The sequence below is a fragment of the Zalophus californianus genome, chromosome 9 (assembly GCF_009762305.2).
Source record: "Zalophus californianus isolate mZalCal1 chromosome 9, mZalCal1.pri.v2, whole genome shotgun sequence".
In the NCBI taxonomy this organism is placed as follows: domain Eukaryota; kingdom Metazoa; phylum Chordata; class Mammalia; order Carnivora; family Otariidae; genus Zalophus; species Zalophus californianus.
The window spans coordinates 118,381,640-118,400,793 of NC_045603.1; the positions used below are offsets into that span (position 1 = coordinate 118,381,640).

The 19,154-nt window shown below is 43.8% G+C and overlaps 1 protein-coding gene across 2 annotated transcripts in view; it reads right to left on the reverse strand.

The window, feature by feature from the left end:
• The window catches only part of KIAA1217 (KIAA1217 ortholog), a 703,089-nt gene extending 694,859 nt beyond the window's left edge, over positions 1 to 8,230 (reverse strand). The window contains exon 1 of one of the 2 annotated variants that reach the window (XM_027594700.2): positions 8,152 to 8,230. The gene's annotated coding sequence lies outside the window, so the exon portion shown is untranslated. Of the gene's footprint in view, positions 1 to 7,795; positions 7,885 to 8,151 lie in introns of those variants that run through there. The other variant, XM_027594699.2, reaches the window with a different exon arrangement.
• Positions 8,231 to 19,154: the final 10,924 nt, after the last annotated feature.

The window sequence follows — 19,154 nt, forward strand, 5'->3', positions numbered from 1 at the left end:
TACATAATACATATAACATACAAAATATGTGTCAATTGACTTTATGTTATAGGTAAGGCTTTCATCCAACAGCAGGCTATTGGTTAAGTTTTGGAGGAGTCAAAATTATATGCAGATTTTTTACTACATGGGGGTCAGTACCCCTAACCCCACACTGTTCAAGGGCCAACTGTATTCTGTTCTGCTGAACAAACCTGTAAGGAGCCAAGAGAGAGACTACTTAAAAACTGCCAACCTAGATCTTCATGGTGTAACATGATAGAAATTAGGATTTTATTCATTAGAAATTAATACTCATTTTCCCATATAAAAAAATCGAACCATAGTATCATTTTTTAACGCTCAGCAATGAATTAAATAGGCTTTTCCCAAGGCATCTGGGAACCTAAATTCCACACGTAACATTGTTTCTATGAGAAAAACATTTCCAAACAACCTACTTATGAAAACCATTCAGAACAAATTGTGTTTGTAAGCTAGGCAAAAAAACTAGGTGTATACCAGTTGTTTGAAAAGCTAAAAGTCACTCCCTCTCTATTTTCATTGTTATGATAGTTTGGGTTTCTCTCCTTGAGTTAGAACCACCACCAACTGCTCCCCCGCCCCACAACACACACGCACACAGTCTCTCCTGAAGAGTTGCTTTGGCTGCATCTTTCATAGTTAAAAGAAAATGGATTTCCCACGGCTATAGTTCAAGGTTGTTGGCCCCATTTTTGCTGCTGTGGTAACTTTTCCTGGCTCCAGAAAAGCTACTCTAAACTAATGTAAATCGGACAAGGTCACAGAGAGTGCTAAGAACAGAACTTGTAACCTACAAGCACTAAACCCAAGGCTCTCTTTCTATTTCTAGAGCAAAAAAAAAATGGGCACAATATAACATTTTTCTCCGTTAAAGCAAAACCATTATGAGCACTTAGGACTGAAAAGACTGCCTGTTAAGTCAACTTTACAAGTTGCCCTGAGCTCAAGACTGCTCTGAGCTAGTAGGTATTACAAGCTGCAGAGTTTAGTATGGTAATTTTATAGAAATATAATAGTGTACCCAACTTTAACACACAGGCACCATATCTGCTCACAATATCTTGGTAGAACCCATAAAAATAACCTATCAGTTCAGCCAACACTGCATTAAACAGGTACAGCCTATTTTTAAGCAATTAAGGAGTGTTACTTAGCAGAGGCTGTTTCTAGCCCTTGGGATAGCTTTACAGGAATCGTTTTATTTAATTATTATTTTTTCATGTAGTGTCTCATTGGTTAATTGATATGGCTTCATAAGTCCTCCTCAGGACAACCAGGGAGAATAGTCCTGTCAAGACGAGACAAAAACCCAGTAGCAAGAGACAAGAAAAAGAAAAGTAGTGAAAATCCAACTGGGTGGTCAACTAGATGACATATCAAATCTCTCTCAGTTTCCTCTTATGTTTCTGTTCTTTTTTTAAGATTTTATTTATTTATTTATTTGTCAGAGACTGAGAGAGAGAGAGAGAGAGAGAGAGAGAGAGAGCAAGCAGGGGGAGGAGCAGGCTCCCTGCTGAGCAAGGAGCCCGATGTGGGACTTGATCCCAAGACCCTGGGATCATGACCTGAGCCAAAGGCAGATGCTTAACCGACTGCACCACCCAGGTATCCCTCACGTTCCTGTTCTTAATCCTGACTTCAGTAGGTGACTCCATTAAGAAAAATTGTTCCAGAAACAGTTCTGTTTTCCAATTTGGCCCTGATCTCCACTTTTGACACCTGGAATGCCACTCTTCCCAGTCTCCCACTGACACTGCCATTTAAGAAATACAATGTGATCCCTTAGAAGAAGACCCTTGCCCCATTTAGGAAGGACTTGCCTGGACAGCATGATAAAATGTGATATGTGACCCCAAGGATGGACCTTACCCCAGAAACCTTCCAGAAGCCCCAGGTCAGAAGGTATTTCATGGAAATGATTAGGCCATATCTTGGAGAGATAACTGCATTTTATTTCCTAATTATTTCTAGCAGCAGATGTAAACAACCCCTGGGACTCCTTCAAGGTCATTTCCAAATATAACAGCTGAGGATCCTGGCATCATTCTGCCTCAGATCACAATCCTAGTCAAAGGAGAGGCTAAAAGGCCAGGAGACCATAGATGACACCATAAGAATAATGTCTTATACTAATTAAGCATGTACTACATGCCAGGTGCACAGAGAAACACAAAACATACTTGAATAGGATATATGGTATTTACAGTCACAAGAGCTAAAAGGGAAATTCGTGCAAGAAAGAGGGTTGAAAGTTAGAGGGGTGTAATCTTAAATAGGGTAGCCAAGAGAAGCCCTAGTGAGAAGAGGAATTCAAGGAAAGATTTGAAGGGGAGCACCTGGGCTCAGTCAGTTAAGCAACTGACTTTTGGTTTCAGCTCAGGTCATGATCTCAGGGTCATGAAGTCAAGCCCCAAGAGGGGCTCCACGCTGAGATGGAGGCTGCTTAAAGATTCTCTCTCTCCTCTCCCTCTGTACCCCACAAGACCAGGCTCAAGTGCTCTCTCCCACTCTCTCTCTCTCTCTCTAAAAAAAAAAAAAAAAAGATTTGAAAGGAGTGAGAGTGCCAAGCAGGTGTTTAAGGGAGAGCATTCCAGCCAAAGGGTAGAACAAGTTCAAAGTTGCTTAGGAGAGCGCATATGTGGTATGTTGTAGGAACAGGAAGGCAGGAAGACATTGGACATGAGTATGTATGGTAGAAACACTGTGATTGTGGGGAAGCAGGAGAAGTCAGAAGGGCTAGAAGGGGATAGATCATTTTCTTTAGTCTAAAAGAAATGGGAAGGTGTAAATGAAATGTAACAGTAAGATGGGAGGATGTAAAATGTAAGCAGAGGAGTAGTGTGACCTGACTTCAGTGTTGGTAATATTGCTCTGGCTGTGTGTTGAACTTAGACTTTGGCCTGGGGCAAGAATGGAAGCCGAGAAAGAAGGAGCCACTGCAGTAATCCAGGTGAGAAATGGTAGAGGCTTTATCTAAGCTGGTAGCAGGGCAGGTGGTGAGAAATGGTCAGATTTGGAATATATCTTGAAGGCACGGCTGCAAGAGTTGGGAATGCATCAAATGCTGGCTGGGAAAGAAAGAGGAGTCAAGGCTGACTCCAAAGGTTTTGGCCCAAGCCACCAGGAAAATGGAGCTGCCACTTGCTGAAACAAAGAGTGAGGGACAGAAGTGGGCTTGGGGAAGGGGCATTTCAGGGTCCCATCTATCCAGAAAGTGATATGCAAAGAGGACAGCATTTTACATCTAGAATCTTTAGAAGGACATGGCTGTCATATTAAGAATTCCAATTCTACCTAAGTGATACCTCCCTCCTTCACTCTGTCATTATATACTCACTTACTCAGTCATTCATTCATTCCTTTATTCAACAAATGTTTACTGAGTGTTTTTTGTGTGCCAAACAGTACACTTTGTCTTGGACATGCAGCAAGCAAGAAATACTTGGTTCCTTTCCTTATAAAACTTACAACCTAAAATGGAAGCAATAAACAAACAATTATGCAAACATCCATACCTATATACAAAACAAAACAAAAATTTGCTAGTAAATAAACAAAGGCATCGGGAACTCAAGTAATTGCCCGCAGTTGCAGAACTGGGGAGAGACAGGGTTAGAACGTAAACGCAAGTTGTCTCTCTCCAGAGCCCACATGCCTATGCTAACCGAGCGATAAAACACCAGCCTGTGCTGTTCAGTGGAGACAGAACATAGCAGCCAAGGAGAATCAGAACTTGACCTGAAGTCCTGCACAATGGCTGTGATAGGACTGTCACAGAACCTTTTCCAGGACAGAGTGCCCTCATCTATAAAACCATCTATGTAAAGACCAGATGATCTCTAAATCCCCTTCTGGCTCTGAAACTATGATCTACGATGCGCAGTGGGGTCAAAATGTAGGAAAGTAGATGTGAGAAGCACCCAATCTAAACTTGACTCACTCCACAGTTTTGTCTGGGTCTAGACCTGTGTGTGAGGCTGGAAGTCATGGACCCCTGACCAAGTCCTTCACTGCTCTGTCCTGTGAAGGACCTGGAAAAGCAGCAGGAACAGGGAGAGGAGGTTAGCAGGTAGGACCCCTCTCAGAGGTGGGACCAAGGAGAGGATGTGAGCTGGAGAGAGAGAAAAGAGGAAATGCAAGGATAGCAGATCCATGAAGTTGCCCCTGTGTTGAGGTGCCCTGAGGGCACGAATTCTTGTCAAGCCTACAATGGACAATATATGGGACGCCTAGGCATATGAGTGTGACACTGGGAAATTTAGATCCTTCACCTTTCTAGGTCCCAATTTTCTCATCTGCGAAAACAAAGCTAGATAATTTCTAAGCTCAGTAATCTATGACTTCACACTCTTGTAACCTCAGCATCTTTGCACCCTAACTACATTTCCAAAATAAAGTCTTGCCTTCTAGAATGTACTCCTTGTCAAACCTGCAAGTTTCAGTCTAAGAGTCACTTGATCTAACAATGCAATTCTTATAATAATTCAAGTCAGATATCCACCACAGAAGAAACATTTCTGTGTTTGATTAAAGAATCCCAAAGTTGAGCTACCCTTTTTTAGTATTTATTTATATTTTCTTCTAAAATACAATTTTTAATCACCATACATTGTCCACAATCACAACACTCTTCCTAGAACTCTGATAACATCCTAAAACACCTTCAAAATACCGAATAATGGAAAATATGGGCTATTTTCTATTTATTAATTACAAATTGCTCGTCAGTTTGGTATACTAAATTAATGACATCCACCACAGAATACAATGTCTAAAATTAGCATGCTCTACATTGACATATTGATTTTAAATGCCTAATTAAATCATTTAAGTAAAATAATCTTATTTCCTAAGTAGAGAAAATGAAGTTTATAAAAATTCTAGGATGGCCCCAACTCACATTGCAGTAAAAAGTTTCCAATAACTAAATCTAGGATTATTGCCTATAAACTCTTGACTCAAATCACCAAATAATTATTACTGTTGACAAATACTGGTTTTTAAAAAAAGTAAGTATTTCTGTTGTACACATAATTAAAAAATATGAAGTTTTAGTTTCCTGGTAAAAATAATAAAATTAAATTAATGGGGATAAAACCCTTATCATTCACCTGGAAATTTCCCACCTTCTACCTGTGTAATGAGTTCAATTACTTAAGCCAAGGGGAGTGTGCATGTGTTTAATTTTCATTGGTAAAACCTATGTATAAGTATTTTAATCAAGTTTAAATTAAATAGGTTAAAATACACAAGTAGAAACTTGCACAATAAATAGCAAAATATTATAAAACGTTTGAAGGAATTGTTTTGGTAATTCTAATGCATGCTTTCATGCTTTCATCAACCTGTTCCACTACGCTAGACACATCCAAATCACCATATTATCAACATATCCACATGAACACAGCATCATGACCTCCATATGGTAATTAACAGAGGCCTTGCTCTAAAGAAGTTATAATCCAAATATCCACAGAGATGCATGTATTTCAGAGAGAGAACGCAATGAGTTGGGTGCTGCTAATTTCCACTGGGTTAACATGGAAGACAAAAGTTGTTTGTTAAAGAATATATACTTCCAAATGCTCACGAGCCCTACCTTTTTTTTCTCTTGCCCTCTCCAGCTCCCTTGATTTCTTTCCCTTTCAACTCATTCTCTTTCTTCTTTAATGTCCCCCCAGACAGTAACCTCCCACCCCTTACACATAGGTTCACTTTCCAAGGCTTCAGTCACCCACAGAGGTTTGGTCAAAAGGTCAGTAGGAGACTAATGCCATGTCACAATGACTTCATCTCATTGGGTGGGTATTTTATCATCTCACATCTTCCCAAGAAGAAGGGTGAGGACAGTACAGCAAGATATTTTGAGAGAGAGAGAGAGACCACATTCACATAACTTTATTGCAGTATACTGTTATAAGTGTTCTATTTTATCATGTTATTGTTAATCTCTTACTTGCATAATTTACAAATCAAACTTTATCATAAGTATTATGTATAGGGAGAAAACAGTATATATAGGGTTCATTACTATCTCCAAAGTTTGAGACATCTACTGGGGCTCTAGGAAGTATCCCCTCCTCTGCTGATAAGGGGGACTACTATACAGCATGATTATCTTTAAGACACTTTTCACTATGAATAATTTATCCTTTCATCCATTCTATGTGCTTGGCACAGTGTTGGCCTCTGAGCATCAAACATGAGTGAGTGTCCCTGCCTTCAGGGAGGATGAAACATAGCAGATGCTGGGCTCCACAGTTAATGAGCCCGAAGTGAGTCACTGTGGTGAAAACCAGGTAGCACCTGCCCTTTCCTGTAGGACATGTATTTTTCCCATCTTCTTTCCAGACCGCTGCTCTCACAGACTGGGAGCTCCCTGAGTACTGGAATCATACATCAGTCATTTCTATTGCCCCGGCATCTAACACAATGCCTGGCACACATTGGGCCTCATAAAGTGTTTTGCATGAATAAATGAATGAATCTGAGTAAATGAAATTGGATAATCAGGATGCATCGGGAATGACTTTTTAAAAGATGGGATTTAGTTAACCATCTCCTTCTTCCCCCAAAGCGGATCTACCCTTGGTCCCAGAAGCTGGGTGGGATCCCGGTTTCCTAGGCACAGTCCTACTCTGGAAGAAGATGCCTCCGTTGCCTTTCCAGAATAATCGCATCACATTTTGCACAAAACTCCCTGAGAGCCCTCCCCAGGTGAGAAGAGGGTAGATGAGCCGGCCCTCGGCGCCCTCGCCTGCCCTCTGCGGGGCTCTGCTCCGAGGGAGGCGCGCGGCTTCCATGAACTTTTTTTCCGCATTAGAAGTTTGGTCTGTTAAAGGACAGAACCTCCTTCGGGAGTCCGGTTAGAGATGCGAGAGCCAAAAAGAGCTGAACGTGCCCCGAGAACGAGTGAGCAGAAAGCTAGGGTCTCCGGCAACCCCGGTAGCGCCCGGCCCTCGTCGCGGCGGGGAAGAGCCTGCAGACTCGGGGGGACCGGCGGAGGCGCAGCGGGGAGCAGCCGGGGGCCCGCCGCCGCCGGTCAGCCTGCTCCGAGCGCGCTCGCCCTCGGGGAAGCCGCCCAATTACGAGCACTCGCCACCGAGGCTCCCGAGACGCCCAACAGCAACTGCAGCGACCTGAAGCTTCACACCGGCCTCCTCCCTTGACCGGGGTCTCCTCCGTCGAGGTTGGAGGGTCTCAGAGGACCCCAAACCTCGCGTTCCGAGCGGCGGGTCCGGACTCGCCGGCGTCCCCACCCTCCAGCGTCGCCGCCTCGCGCCGGCTTCTCGCTCCTCTTGCCCCCGCCGTCCAGCGTCCGGAAGCGCGATGGCCTCAGCGCAGCCCCGGGTGAGAAGCCACGCAATATCCTAGTCGCACTGTCTGCAACCTCGGACAAGCCCCCGGCTCGCCACTCCACGGGGGCACGCCAAGGTCACCAGAATAGGTGTGACTACCTCCACCCTCACTTCCCCCACCCCGTTCCCCCCCATCCCTCCCTTTCTGAGATCTCCTGGGTCGGGTTCCTTTCGCGTCCCTCACCCCAGCTGGGGTCTCCTCCTCTGGCACCCCTCACCCTATCGGGGTCCCTCCCTGCCTTTGCCCTCCCGGGGTCCTCGCCCCCTTCTGGTAACGCTCACTTTCACTCCCGGGCGAGGCTGTCTCGTTAAGTCTGCCCTCCGTATCCTAAGAGAACAAGGGGAGGAGATGTGCCTCCCACTCGCTCAAGGGGAGCGGCGGGGAAAACGACGCAAACTTCTGCTGCACTTACTTCGGGCCGAGGCTGCCGCCCCCTCGCCTCGCCTCTCTCTCCCACAGGCAGCTGCTCGGCGGCGACCTGGAGCCACCGCGCGCGCATTCCCCACACCGGCGCAGCTGCGAAATGCGCAGGACTGGGGGTCTCTCCCGGGCGAGCGCGCCCAGAGCCGGAGCGCCGGCGCCGAGGTCCGGACGCCGCACTCGGCTGCGAGCTGTGCAGCGGCCGCCTCCAGCAGCCCCGGGAGGCTGCGCACGGCGCCGCGCGCCCGCTCCTCCGCCGGGTCGTTTCTGTCCGAGTTGCAGTTTTCAGTGCATGCCAGGACTGCAGCACCCCTCTCCGTCCTCCCCCGGAAACGACTTTCAATTCACCTGGAGGCTCGCGATGCTCCCCCGCGGGCGGGCAGCGTGACAGCGGGTGCAGAGGAGAGGGAGGAGCGCGGGAGCGGCGCCTGCCCGAGTGCGCCTCCAGCTTTCTAGGCGAGGAGCGCGCAACCCTCTCCAGCCGCTCTCCTCGGGACTGCAGTCCTGACGTCACCCCACCCCCCACCCCCACCCCGCGGAGGAGCGGCTCGGAGGGTGGGGTGCCGGGAGCGAGGACGCGGGAGTGTGAGCGGGAGTGTGAGCGCGTGTGTGTGCACGCGCCCGTGTGCCTCGAGAGGCCGGGGACTGGTCAGAACCGCAGCTGGATCTGCGACGAGCCAGAAACCGAGCTCCCTGCAAACAGGCGCCGAGGGGCTGCCGTGAACAGCCGGGGGCGCTCGCTTCCAGATTGGGGCGAGGATACTACCCACGGCGAGTTTGAACGAAACGGATTAACGCGATAGGGGCCGTGGGAGAGCGGGAGTTGGACACTCTCTTTCCCCAAAGTTGCAGGATGCTCTGGACGCCTTTAAAAAGCTGAGCTGGAGGTTTAGGAGGAGGAGAGGAGTAAACCCTGCCGGAGGGCTGATTTTCATCTCCTGTAGGAAGGAGGCGGGGTGGGGAAGGGTCCTCTCAGGGTCCTCCACTCCCGTCGACAGGTCCTAGGAAGGAACCCGCTTTGGTCCGCCAAGGGTGCCTGTCGCCTACTCTGAGCAGACGTCCAGGCCGCCACCGTGTGTACTGAGAAGTTGCTGCAAAGGAATCAAAGGGACCGGGCCTTACCCACCTAATTCCCCGCCCTGCGTGAGCCTCGGGGATTTTCCGCCACGGCTGGACGAAAGTGCCCGGAACCAGAGAAAGGGGTCAAGGCCCAGACTGGGCTCTAGATGCGCAGTACCCTGCCCTTGGGTTCTGGATCTGAGACTGCGATGGTCAGAACTCTGCGCAGAGATCCTAGAGATCATCAGTGTTAGGCCCACAGTTTGAGTCTTTGCCACACTCCAGATCCTTACTCTTGAAAGAGACCTCAGTAGCCACCCAACTTTCCCCGTTCTCTGAAGTTCTCCTGGGGACCAAAAATAGAAGACAATTTCTGCGGAGGAACCACATGAAGGATCTTCAAGAGGTTCTGGGATGGCTGAAGTTGTCCCTGGAGCGTTTGTCCCAGCCATCTTTGGGGCAGAGTGCTTGGCTCCGTGCGCCTGCAGCGCTCTGCAGCGCTCTGCACCGCGAGGTTGTGCCCTGCTGGGAGTGCCCGCCGCCCGCCGCCTCCCGGCTGGAGCAAAATGTGCAATGCGCTCCCTCCGAGGCCGGATCCGCTGTCAAGCAGGGAGACGTCGGGTGCGCACTGCAGTGACCGCAGCAGCCCCCAGCAATCTTGCCCCCCGTTGAGTGGCGGTGATTTTTTAACGCCAGCGTCTTCCTTCCTGAACATTGATTTCCGAGATGCCTGGTAGTCATTAAAATACTTGTTTAAAATGGAAAGGGTGAAGGGTGGGCAGCTGGAAGTAAACAGAATGGGAGAAAAAGATCCCCTGTCCACAAATACTTTTTTAACTTCAGCTTCTTAAAGTTACTAAAAGTAGGTTCAGCCCTACTTGAAGCAGCAGAAAGTTTCATTGCATTCTTGAATCTCAAATGGAAGCTTATCAGAATAGAAGGAAGTTTGGGATCTTGGTCTACCGCCTTAGATATAAAAGTCTCAGGAATTCCCACATTTGATAATCAGAATTCTAGCTAATCAGACAATATATGGATATTATTAACTGTGAGTCGGATTTAACAAATAGAATAATTAAAATAACTAAAGATGCAGCATGTTCCTAATTAAAAGAACAGGAAGTTTTCAGAGAAGGACATAGGGTATCACCTTCCAGGTCCTCTGGTAATGGTCCTTTTTAAAAACTATATAAGTTGGAAAACACCCTGTCATCACAAAACAATTACATAACTAGATCCTAATTATGCATGTTTCAGAAAAAGTGATTCCTTAGTAGGAATGACTGTTCCTGAAAATGTTAATTCAGATAACAGTGTGGGAATGAGCTAGTCATTGACAAAGGAAATGGTTTGAAAACAAGATTGTGAAGTGGCAGCTAAGCTGGTATGTATGAACCTTCTAAGTTGGGGCACAATTTTGCTTCCTAGTGTTCAATGTCAACAGCTAATTAGTAATGCTATCTTAGCAGGTATGGAAGCTGGCTGAGGGTAGCCAAGGTAAGTAATGGCTATTTAATGGGGCAGGCCTAAGTACTCCTTCCTTGATTTCCTATTATATTCTGTTCACAGCTCCAAGATAACTTTTTTTCATATTCTAATGTGATTGGTTGTTTGCAGGTCTGTCACCCTTTGAGATTTAAAATCTCCTTCAGAGCAAGAATTTTGTCTTTCTTTCCACAGGACCCAGCACAGTGCCTGGTAAATGATAGGCACTTAATAAATACATGTTGACCGACTTAACTGCTTTTTAGAGTATAAAATAACTACATGTTAAATCTATGTGTTCCAAACTCTCATGCCAGCTATATGAAACAAAATATTTCATATTTATATATGAAATGAAAAGAAGAGGACAAAATCATTTCTCAAAAGGATAACTGTCAATGGCTGAGTTTGAGTTTAAATTGTCCAGAGAAACATTCCTTGCTGATCTTATCCTATGAGAATCCTTTCATGTTTGTCAATTGACATTTATGTGTTTTAAATTTGGTGTGTGGAGCAGAAGCACTGTGCAAAGTGCGTTACAGATATTTTCCCACTGGTCAGAAAGCAACAAATCATTTACGTTGGGTGTATGCATTTCTGATATGTTAAGAATTGTTAGCTCAGCTCGCCCTGGACTTTGCCCTAGTCAGTGTGAGGACAGCTCACACAGGTCCAGGCACTGCTATATGGGCCAATAGGCTGTGGGCCAATAGGCTGTAGGCCAATGCTTCTGTGACCATGCTCTCAAACACAGAACACCTATGGCCAGGCAGTTCAATCATCAGGCACAGTCCAGGGACCAGGTGGAAAATTATCTACATGTACACACCAATCCATAGCTATTATAGAGCAGAATATCATGTTTACAAAGAAGGAATAGCTCTGTTGGGAGTCAGGGTGGGGGGTTTTCAGAGGGGGCACTTTTTAAATATAACAGTGGCCTTTTATCACACACTGTGGTAGCCATTAAAGCCTCTAAACCAAACCTTTTAGCAATTAAATGTTGGTAAAACCATGGAGACTCATAATTCTGTTTTACTGGAAGCCATCTCCTGACCAAAACAAACTCTATGATTCAACTTCTCATTTTCTGCAACAACAAAAAAAAAAAAAAGGAAAAAGAAAGGAAGGAAGGAAGGGAAAGGGGGAAAAGGGGACAAGAATGAAGATTAAAATTATTTCGTATAGGAAAACAGTATGGAGGTTAAAAAAGTTAAAAATAGAACTACCTTATGGCCCAGCAGTTGCACTACTGGGTATTCACTCAAAGAATAAAAGAACACTAATTCAAAGGGATACATTGCACCCCTATGTTTATTGCAGAATTATTTACTATAGCCAAGATATGAAAGTAGCCCAAATGTCCACTGTTTGATGAATGGATAAAGAAGATGTGGGATACACACACACACACACACACACACATACACACAGTGAAATGTTACTCAACCATAAAAAAAAGAATGAAAACTTGCCATTTGCAACGACATGGATGGAGCTAGAGAGTATAATGCTGAGCAAAATAAGTCAGAGAAGACAAATACCATATGATTTCACTTGTATGTGGAATTTAAGAAACAAACAAGCAAAGGGGAAAAAATAAGAGAGAGAGAGAGACAAACCAAGAAACAGACTCTTCATCATAGAGAAGAAACTGATAGTTACAGAGGGGTGGTTGGCAGGGGGATGGGTGAAATAAGTGATGGGGATTAAGGAGTGTGCTTGTCCTGATGAGCACAGGGTGATGTGTGGAAGTGTTGAGTCACTATATTGTACACCTGAAACTAATAGAACACTATATTTTAACTAACTGGGATTAAAATAAAAACATAAAAAAATGAAAAATGAAAAAAATTATTTCACATAGGGCTTACCTAAAAAGCCAGTTAACACATATATCTTGTGGGCGCCTGGGTGGCTCAGTCAGTTAAGCGTCTGCCTTCAGCTCAGGTCATGATCCCAGGGTCCTGGGATTAAGTCCCATATTGGGCTCTGTGCTCAGCATGGAGTCTCTTTGTCCCTCTTCCTCAGGCCCTCCCCCCACTCATGCGCGCCTTCTCTGTCTCTCTCTCTCTTCAAATAAATAAAATCTTTTTAAAAAGCCCACATATAGCTTGTATATATTTATTCTATGCATTTATAAAGAGACATTATGGTCAAAATAATTTTAACAAATCCGTCCAATTATGTAGATACATTTTTAAAAAACGTAAAAAGAGCCTAAAATAGCCCATGATAAAGAGTATCAAAAATTGTAAACATTTGCTTTCAGGACATAGCAAAATTGCTATAAAACACTGGAATTTTCCTGTAACTTCTCTCAGGACTTGGATTTGCTCTTAATATTTTATGCCTTATGATATATTAATAGCTTTGTATTTGAACTGTATAGTTTTATATAGTACCTTCTAATCTTAGTAGAGTTAACCTCAAAAACAAAATCTAAGTGGCTGATTTCTTTTAAGAAGTTAAAGTCCTAAACTGATAAATTCAAATTTCAAAAATATCATAACCAAAACAAGCAGTTGGCATAATATAGTTATAAATAGTACTTCTAAAGTACTATTGCAGATCAATAATAACTTTGTGATAAAAATTGAATTTGGCTGGTGTTATTATATGTTATATTTATATGTATTATATATATGTATTTTTATATAATATATATTTATATGTATTATATATGTATATAAAATATTACAACATTTAACTTACACATGTGTTCATATATTATAACGCTACTCTACCATAGCTTTTCAGATAGGATTTAGACCATCCCCTGGATCTGCTTTTTCATGAATTATGGACTACTCATCCTAAACAGACTACATTGACATCAAAGAACATTTTTGTCACATTATAAAACCTAATGAGGAATAGTAAAGAGTCAGTTTGTTGTTTTCCGTTCAAATTTTGGGGAGGGCTTCCTCGAGGGGTAGGTTTTAAGGGTTTTTATAAAGGGTGTTTTTATATGTAGATTTGCTTATATGTGAACATAATGCTGCTAGCTACTGTTTTCATTTTTCCCATCACTGGTATCAAGTCAAGAAAAGTCTTGGCCAAAAGAATAGATTTGGAAGGTCAAGTACCTATCAGACTTGGTTCCTGCCCTCAAAGAGCCTACCGTCTGGTAACTTTTCTGCTTTCCATGTGACTCCCTGTGAGTTATGCTGGGATCTAGGGATGCAAACATTTGTACCTGGGCAAGTAGGGGAGGACTGAATTTATAAGAACCAATTAGAATTTCCTAAGAGGTGTCAGGAAGTCTTTTTAAGTGGATGTAGTTACAGTGCTTTGATTCTCCCTGAACTGTGTGGAGCAGCTTCAACCTAAGTCTGAAAGTGCACTTGCTTTAATCCTTCAGTCCTTCTAGAGCTCTTTCTTTCTTTCTTTCTTTTTTTTTTTTTTTTTGTATGACTTTAATCTTATGGAAACCAGGGAAGTTTCTTCCTTTTTCTTTTTTTTATTATGTTATGTTAATCACCATACATTACATCATTAGTTTTTGATGTAGCGTTCCATGATTCATTATTTGCGTATAACACCCAGTGCTCCATGCAGAACGTGCTTTCTTTTTTTTTAATAATTTTTTATTGTTATGTTAATCACCATACATTACATCATTAGTTTTTGATGTAGTGTTCCATGATTCATTGTTTGTGCATAACACCCAGTGCTCCATACAGAACGTGCCCTCTTTAATACCCATCACCAGGCTAACCCATCCCCCCAACCCCCTCCCCTCTAGAACCCTCAGTTTGTTTTTCAGAGTCCATTGTCTCTAATGGATCGTCTCCCCCTCTGACTTACTCCCCTTCATTCTTCCCCTCCTGCTATCTTCTTCTTTTTTTTTTCTTAACATATATTGCATTATTTGTTTCAGAAGTACAGATCTGTGATTCATCAGTCTTGCACAATTCACAGCTAGAGCACTTATTTCTTTAACCCCATTTTCTGCCTGGTCTCCTCTGACTTTTGCACAGAGTATTTTTGTTGTTTTGTTTTGTTTTGTTTTGTTTTGTTTTCGTTTAGATTGTCTAATGCAAGCAATTAGAACTTAGGTACCCCTGGGCAGAGCTCTTGTCTGCCTACGTGTTTATAAAGCATTATGTATACTTAGAGCACTTTATAAATAATAATAACAGTAATCACCCTCCATACAAAATTAGAATGTTAACATATTCAACCAGTCTAGTGTGCTGATTTGCTTTAGTGCTTCATGATTATCTCATGAAACCAATGGTATAATGGGCACTACATTATACAATCTTCCAAAAATATGTTCCTATATATTCTGGCAGAGAGATGCACCTGTGGTTTTCCTCCACCCACCTCTACGATCCAGAAATGGCAGGGTGATACTTAAGTTGTATTCATGTTGCAAACTATTCAAAGGAATCTCCTTTTCAGCCTTTTCCTCCCCCAAAGCCAGCCAGCATTAAGTATGGCTAAGATATATGGGTCCTAAAGGAGTAACTTGAACAAGCAAATGGGAGTGTATAATTTGCCCCACATAAAGGACAGGATGAGAGTTATAGATTGCCATACTCACTCATTGCAGGAAGTCTAGGGCCTTGGGGCATTCCTGTAAGCTTTAACCGTTGGTAACTACCCACGGCCACAGCTGTAAGCTCCTTGAGGTTTCACTGTCAGATTAAACAGCAACCAGAAAATTAGTCTGACTTTGTTGTAAAAACAGTGAACTGCCTCGCATTTTCTTTCTTTTTAAAAATTTTATTTATTTATTTGAGAGAGAGCATGCCGGAGATGAGGGAGGGGCAGAGAAGCAGACTCGCCACTGAGCAGGGACTGGATCCCAGGACTCTGTGATCATGACCTGAGCCAAAGGCAGATGCTTACCCAACTGAGCCGCCCTGCCTTGCATTTTCAAACTCAGAGGAAAAGAGCAAAGAAATTGCAGAAAACACAGTTGATAAATACCTCTTCGTTTGCAATAAGCATTGCTGATCTCTTCCTGCAACAAACTTACTAGGTTGAGGTCATTGAGTTAGTCCCACAGCTTCAATCATTAGGCAGACAGGTTACATGCCCAAAATACGCATGGCATTTGAAAATAGTGTTGAAAGAGCAGTACTACATAAAACTGAAAACCTCACACCATTCTACTACCTAAGAAGAGGGAGCTCCCTGCCTTGCTTGCTTTTTTGCCCAGGGGTTTTCTTCTAATCCAGTAATGTTATTTTAATGTGCCAGAATGGGAACCTTGGCCAGAGACTTCTGCCATCAAAAATTCCAGTGTCTCGGGCTGTATTTTTAGTCTTCTGAATTAATTGGATATATCACCCTATAGTAAAAATCCCTTTGACACTGCCGCAGAAATACCTAAGGCATAGTTCCCAGAAAGAACCACTGGCTGGCCACAGAGTTGAGAGGTTCTGTCTGGCAAGGCCCCTGAAATCTGCACTCAACAATCCTGGCTCTCCAAGTTCTTTCCAGCAGAGCAAAACCCATTGATTTTTACAGTACACAGAGCTGACTTTGGAAGATGTTATCATTTGAAACATTATCCAATCTACCAAAATAATCATTAGGTGTGTATGTCTTCACTTGCAGCTGCTTAAAAAAATTTTTTTTAATAATAAAAAGCCATCTTGACCTAATCCTCAAACTTGTGTGTAAAAGACCATGGCAAATGAGAAATACAAGTCAAAATGCCCTCTGGAACATTCCCATTAAAATGATTAAAGGTAGCAATAGCTTCTGAAGTTTTAAACTATATATACTCTTATTTAAAACACTGTCGGAGGATATATACTACTCAGTGCTGGGCAGGAAAAAATATATATATCCAAGGAGAAATATTTATAGTGGCAAAGGATAGGTAGGTTTAAGGTGAAACACGTTCCAGCTTGAGTTTAAACTTGCATCCCAGAGGCTGACTTACAAGATGGGTGTAGAAACAGAAATTATTCTGGATGTTTTGAGAAAGCAGTGACTCAATGTCCGGAATTAGGGCTCACAAAATCAGTGGAAGATCTAGAGGAAAAAGTTCTGACCTGAGATTCCAGAAATGCCATAAAAAAGTACAGAACCGAACTTCCAGGCCAGCCATGACCTCGGAGGCTGTCACTGGAGTGATGAGTTCAAAACTATGTTCCTCCTCTGCCGTACCCCTGCAGGTGTTTCTGGACATTGAAAAAGCAGGAGATGGCCAATGTAAGGAAATGGTTATTTCCATGCCTTTCTCTGCCAGCAGAAATACCCAAAGCTGGGAGGAAGGTGGCCCCTGGCTCACGGGTCACCTCTTTGGACATGTTTCAAGAAGAGTTAGGGCTTGGCTCTTGGGGCTTTTCCCTTGCCTGGTTTCTTGATATTGTTGTTTTTAAAAGATTTCAGAAGTTCTAGGAAAAAAAAATTCAAGCACTGGAGTCATTGTCAACATCACTGTTATAATTTAAGGCATTACTGGCAGTCTTGGGGAACAAATAAGCAAGTAGGCTTTGAAAGAATAGTACATTTCTTTATGGGTGTCTTGGCTTTAAAAAAGCCTCTTGGCTTAAAAAAAATTTTTTTTATATAGCTTTAAGTGGATGTAGTCTAAAAATATGTAATCTGTATGTCCAGACCATCATAAGAGTAGAGACTTAATAGGTGCACGTGCACATACACACACACACACACACACACACACACACAGCATTTATATAATTCCACCCCCACACTTTATTACAAGACTTTAATCCTCCACCTAAAGAGCATTCCTTGCATCGTCCTGAGGGGTCCAGCTCTAGGCCCGAATCCTATGTGGGATCTTACAGAGCCAATCAGAGGAGATTACAAAGGCTCTGCCGGGTAGGCCCCATGGAGGGGGTGCTGCCCTGTCCACACCAGATTGTGTGCACAGCCACTGCATTGCAGTTTTCCAGAAGGAGTTGCAATCTAAGACTCAGGGCCCCCAAGGCCAGCCATGCCCACCCTCATACCTGTATTCCTCGTGTAAGCCCCTCCATGTAGAAGCTTCCTTATGGGGACTCCGACTGAGGCACTGTTCTCAACTCTGAGTCAGTACTTTTCCATTCCTGGTCCGTCCTCCCCTTCCTCCTCCTCACCCCGCGGGTGACTAAAAAGGCAGAAACCTTTTGTTCAGGGCTCCTCAACAGTGAACCTAGCTTCCCCCACCTCCAATCAGCAGCCCCTGATCCTATATGCCGCAATTATTTCTAAACTTCTGCAGGGTTCCTTCATGAAAGCTACTCTCAACTACCTTGGGGAGCATGTGGTTTCCCTTTTCTCTGGTTTCTGGATGGTCCAGGGGGCCGGGGAAATGTCCTCTGAACCGCTGTTGATGGTGCTGGAGCCAACTCCCAGTTTGTCAGATCTGCCATGCTGCCTCGGCAGATATGGCTGGTGCTCTCTCTTGCCAATGGTATTCGTAGTCAATCCTACTTCTGCTGTGTTTCCTGTGAAAGGAAGTTCCCTCCCTCATGTATATAGACCTCATTACTGAGGCTCATAGCAGGGCTGCTTCATGTGCCTAGGGACTTGGAGAGAGTTCCACGAAATGGCTGAGTCATTTTTACTAGAATTCTCTCCAAGTCACTGACACAAGGGGACGCGGGCAACAGAATCATCTGAGTGATAGACATTTATGGTTCTCAAAATGACCCCTTCCTTGCTACAGCGCAGCTCCTTTAGACCCCCTCCTCTCTCTGAGAATGGGGTGAGCATATGTATGAGTTCCTTCTTGGCCACTGGTGGTTGGTACTGTCCATTGACTCACTCATCCATCTTCCCACCCCCAAAGAGCTGGAGAGGCTGGAAAGCTACAAACTTCATTTCCCACCATTCCTTTACCTAGGCTTCAGGATTCAAGGTAGGGCTCACTGATAGATACACTCCCCACACGATTTCCATGTCTGCTCATGGGCTAACTGCATATGGTCCCCTGTCTCCATTGTCTCTGTGACTCCCTAGAAAGCAATGCAGATTGGATGAGGGGAAATAGGTCTTTCCTTCTTAGATTTTTGCTGAAAACTCTCCACATCCTTTAGGCTATGTTTTATTCTTATATGCTGTCTTTCTGACTGCCACCTGCACGCACATTTTCAGAAGCAGAGATGGATGTACACCCTGGATTCTTGTCTTGAGGACTAACACAAGGACTCACATACTTCTAATGTAGGCAGTTTCTTTTAAAATACAGCTAAAGTCCAATTATTTTATGGTGATTATTTTTAGTATTTGGCTTATATATGGGACATATGTCACATTTCTGACTTCCCAAAACTTTCCAACACCTTTCTAATTTTGGGAAATGTTCCACTTTATGAGTTTCACCTTTTCAAGATAAAACATGTGGATGTATCCTTTGCTCAGCCTCCTTTGCAACTAGAGCACAGGCAGGTAACTTGGTGCTGGTAGTGTGTTACACCCCCAGGAGACTTCAGTCCAAAAGTGAGCAACGTGAGAAACTACCTCTGTCAGAGAGTATCCATTACTGGAGAGTGTGGTGGCAGAGCCTTTTGGCTTTTAGCAGAAGCTATGATTGCAAAGCAAAGTCTTTACAAGTGGAATCAGTGCTGGCAGGAGGAACAGTTGAGGCCAAGTTAAGTTGCAGGCAGCCTTGCCAAGTCAGGTATCTAGTGTAATGGCAACAACGGCTGTATTTCTCCTCTAGCACATTCTACAGTGTGGCTTAAACATGTTAGTGGAATGTTAGTCCAGACCTTGTCGTTCTACGCTGGGATTATGTGGAATCTATAGATCAATTTGAAGAGAACTGATATCTGATGGGTTTTAAGTCTTTCAATATATGGGCGCAATCTATCTCTCCTTTTACTTAAACC